The sequence below is a fragment of the Echinops telfairi genome, unplaced genomic scaffold (genome assembly GCF_000313985.2).
Source record: "Echinops telfairi isolate 266 unplaced genomic scaffold, ASM31398v2 ScPeMD7_36;HRSCAF=134, whole genome shotgun sequence".
Taxonomy (NCBI): Eukaryota; Metazoa; Chordata; class Mammalia; order Afrosoricida; family Tenrecidae; genus Echinops; species Echinops telfairi.
Window position 1 is genome coordinate 3,276,469 of NW_022103934.1, and position 4,748 is coordinate 3,281,216.

Below are 4,748 nucleotides of genomic sequence, written 5' to 3' on the forward strand. Positions count from 1 at the left end.
ACAATACAATGTTACGACAATACAGTGAACCCTCACCACTTCGCACTTCGACTTCCGCGGCTTCACTCTATCGCGGTTTTTGCGTAACAGCGCATGCTCTGTCATTACTGCCACTGATTGGCTCATACTGTACACGCTTGATGCCATAAATAATATAATAAATAATAAGTGATCATTGTAATGTCCAAAATGTTTTACTGTATTTTCCCTTTTTCGTTTAATAAATTGGGTAATACGAGTGTAATGGTGACTAAAGGGTGTTTTTTCATGTCCTCTATGCTCTAACTACGAAAATATTTGATTTACAAATAAAGAATCCTACTTCGCGGAATTTCATTGATCACGGTAGGGTCTAGAACCGATTAACCGCGATAAACGAGGGTTCACTGTACTTTTTCTTTTTATAAGACTACCTCCTACCTGTAGCATCACTCATGTGATTAAAGAAAGTTAGGAGGAAGTGAAAAACAGAACTCCAAAACTTACTGACCAAGTAATTGCAAGAACAGGAGACTTATGGCTGCTAGCCACAGACTGGCAGATTGTTCCTCAGTGTAAAGACGTGTGTGTGAGTGAGGTTGGGGAGAGCGGAGCACAATCAAGGGAGTCAAACACAATCTTCTCGTAACAAACCCAGCCCTGCGTCCTTAGTGGCAACTGACTTATGTTCCACCGTCCGTCTTGGTATTCCGAGTAAGCAACATTTTTCTCTAACACTCTTCTTGTTCTTGCCACTTTTCTTGTCATTCTTCTCTTTGCTTTCTGATAGCGCCTTTGCTCTGATTTCTCTCATTAGGTCAAAGAACACCGTGTCCGCGTTGGCCTGTGTTGTAGCCAACGTCTCGTCTCCACAGACCGCACACCCCACTCTTTGGCTTTACTTCTGGCCTCCTCAATGGGCACCTGCCTCCGCTCCTCTCAGTCCGACTTGTTTCCCACCACTGGCAGTGGAATTTTATCTTCTTCAGCCTTAACTCGGAAAATCTGTTCCCTGAATTCGGCCGTTGCAGTAAAGGACTCGTGTTCTGTGACTGAGAACACTAAGAGAAAGCCTTCCCCGCTCCGGAAGTAGTTGTCTCAAATGGCTGCATAGTCCTCCTGCCCCGCGGTTTCCAGAATATCTCTCTGAGCTTCTTCACCATCAAGCACCACTTTCTTTCTGTAACTGTCAGCCTTGGTAGGTTCATAGTCTTCCACAGACTCATCATACACAAACTGAAGAGTCAGGGCTGACTTGTGTCAACCCTCCACTGCCAACCATGATCACCTTGTGGAGAGCCAAGGAGCTCTGGCTCTCATTCTTGTTTGCCGCCGTTCTGCTGGTTGACTGGGGTTGCAGTCCGTGGACAGAAGACCCAGTTGAAGAGCTGCCTGGGACACGTCCTGTGCCTCCTTGGCCGTCCGCATCCGGCGCGCTGCTCTTAAACCCGCTCTGCCCACTCTTTCTCCTCGTCTCACACCCCAGCCGCCCCCCTCCTCATTAAGCAGGCCAGGCTCGCCTCCACACACCCCTGAGCATGAGCCTGGTGTTGCCTAGGCAACCCCTCCCCGTGGGAGCAAGCCCATGCTTCCCGAGGGTCTTTTTTTGTGATGCCTCCTCCATGTTACCAATTGTGATGTCCTTCTCCAGGGACTGGTCTCTCCTGACAACCGCAAGGTTAGCAGTTTGAAACCACCAGCCTCTCTGCGGGAGAAAGAAGAGGCTGTCTACTCCCTACGGAAGGAGTTAGAGTCTGGAAAACTCACAGGAGGAAATGACATCAGACACGAAGGGGTCAAAAGATCTGTACAATGACAGACAGACAGACAGAAAAGACAAAATCTCAGAAGAGACTCTGAAATGCACTGCAGCGAAAGCAGACAGCAGCAGTAATGAAGTCAGCTGACTCGGAGATCCTATTTGTGCCCACTGCAAAGAAAGGTGGCCCAGTGGAATGCAGGCATTATCACACTGTCAATATCATAGGCCAGCCAACTTTTGCTGACCACCATCCGATGGTGGCAGCAGTACTACATTGATTGACAGGGAACTGCCAGAAATTCAGGCCAGAGTCAGAAGAGGGCGTGGATTGAGAGACACCATTGCCAATGCCAAGCGGATCTTGGCTGAATGCAGAGGAAACACAAAGAGTGTTGACCTGCGCTTCGTGGACTGTACAAAGGCCTTGGAGTTGATTTCTCAGTCTCCCATAAATCAATTGCTGAAATTAGGACTTGGGACTTAGAGAAAACTTTGATATCAGTTAGTAGAGGTCTTTTAAAACGGTGTGAACAGCCTGAGTGAGCCTCTTTCTTTCCCTATTCAATTATTCCTAACTGCTAAATAAATATGACATTATACAGTGTTAGATGTTAAAACAGAAACTTATTAGTAATTACAAAATATATAGTTATAGTTCTGTAGATGAGGAGAAAATACAGACCACATGAAGAATGATGTAATTGTGACATGACTAGTGCTTATTTGTGAGACAAGTATTACATGAGACATATCATTATGTGTGATAGAATAGTGATATTACATTTATAGTAAATACCCAAATAACTATACATAAAGTATAAATAATACATGAGGACAAGTCAGAAAATATTGCTACAAATTACAGAAAGCTTTTTTAAGCAAAGATATCAACACGTGAAGCTCTTGTTAATGGACCTTTCCCTCTATTTCATGTCTACACTTCTTTTTTATATATAATCATTTTATTGGGGGCTCTTTTTACAATCCATACATCAAATGTATCCGACATATTCGCACATATATTCCGTCGTTCTTTTCTAGACATTTACTTTCCACTGAACCCTTGGGATCAGCTCCTCTTTTTTGCCTTCTCCCCCCAACCCTTGTGGCCCCTTGATTGTAGATTGTTAATTATTTTCAACTCTCACACTAACCGCTGTCTCCCTTCCCCTCTGGTTTCTATTCTTCCCCCTGGATGGGAGTATGGGGTTAGGTGCCATTCATTGTGATCGGTGCCCCCCTCCCTCCCCACCTCTCCCCCACTTCCCTCTACCCTTTTGGTGTCTCTATTCTCATTCCCATTCCTGGGTTCCATGTGTTGTGAGTTTTATCTCTTGCCTATACCTATGTACATGCTTCTGTCTATCTAGTCTAGATTGGGAGCCAGCACTGAGGTCGGTTGTGATTGCGGGGGTGGGGGATAAGGAGGCCTCGAGGGATCAGAGGTATATTGTGTGACCCATTAGTGCTCTACTGCACCCTGATTGACTCAACTCCTCTGTGGGGGATGTTCCATTGTCCATAGATGGGCTTTGGGTCTCCGCTCCAACCCCCTCCAGTCTCACTAATGCATTTTTGTTTGTTTACTGTTTGTTGTAAGTCTTCTGATGCCCATTGCCCGGTCTCGATGACACCTCACGATCTCGCACAGGTTGGTGTGCTTCTTCCATGTGGGCTTGTTGGATGAGCGCTTGTTTAGCTTCAAACCTTTAAGACCCCCAGATCGTGTCTACCTTTCTAAGGGAAGTGTTTCCAACTCTCTAGCCCTTCCAGAAAGAGCCACTTGCTCTTCAATTTACACTCCATCAACAGGACAGTTCTGGCATCTCTGGGGTCCCCAATGGGGCTCCTTTTTCATGTTCTCTGAGTTTGGGGCTCAAAAGCAGTCTGCAGGGGCAAGATCAGGGCAGCAGGGTGGACAAGGTAAAGTTTCCCAAGGAAATTCTCCTAGGACCGCCCTTGCTCGCCACCCTTGAAGAGAGAGCAGGTACGTTGTCATGATGGGGAAAAAACAGTCCTGGGGCAAGTTTCCTGCCCCTGTTCTCACCAATACAGTGTTCCGCGTTCTTACATTTTCATGCTAAGCCTTCATGGTTACCTTGTGTTCTTTGAGAAGAGCTGTCAAGACTACTGCTTTGGGATTCCCCCAATAGTCACCACAACTTCCTGAACCTACCTTTCTCTACCTTGAATTTAACCAGACAAGTGGCTCCCCCCTGGAATCCACGGTGTTGACTGGACCTTGTTTTGAAGCCACCTGGATGAGACTAAGACAAATGTTTGGGAGAGAACTTGCCCACAGGCATCCCTCATCACAAAGACATATTTCCACACAGTACATTGGGGATAAACCCACACACGTCTCTGTTGGAATCTCAGTAGCAATACTGTCCTACTTACCCTCATATGAAAATGAAGAAAGAATATAAAACCCAGCCAAGAAACTCAGCTATAAGACCCCAACATCTTAGCCAGTGACAGAACCCAGCTATGGTCCCCAGCTAGGGTACCCATTCAGGGAACCCAGGCACCGAGCTCAGCCATGGACCAGTCACTGCTCTCACTTCAGGGTTTTCTTTCTTTCCATTGTGAGTGGGATGAACGTTTGCAGAACAGAGCAACCATTCAGCATTCCTTCAACAATTCGTACACATTTGGCTTCGTCTGATTTTTTGGCATCCTCTGAATCACTCACTCATCCTGTCTCCTCTCTGTTTTCCCCCATCCCCACTCCTTCCCTTCTCTTTGAACTCGGCTGAACTTTGCCCTCGGGCAAATGCTGCGCCCCTCCCACCGCCCCAGTCTCCAATGGTTGATTAGTAGTCTACGGTGTGTATGCCTCATGAGTGCTATTGTTCCCCTGGTAGACCTGTCTACGGTGTGAGGGAACCTTGAGTCAGGCGGATGAGCTCTGCTCCAGGCCTGACGGGTGAGGAAAGGCCAGTCCTTGGAGCTTCCACCAGTCTCCCTTTGACCAATAAGCCTGGTCTCTTTTATGATTTCAAGT

At 46.7% G+C, this 4,748-nt stretch overlaps 1 pseudogene; it reads right to left on the reverse strand.

Moving 5' to 3' along the window:
• Nucleotides 1–607: 607 nt before the first annotated feature.
• Nucleotides 608–2,750, reverse strand: LOC101638443 (annotated as a pseudogene).
• Nucleotides 2,751–4,748: the final 1,998 nt, after the last annotated feature.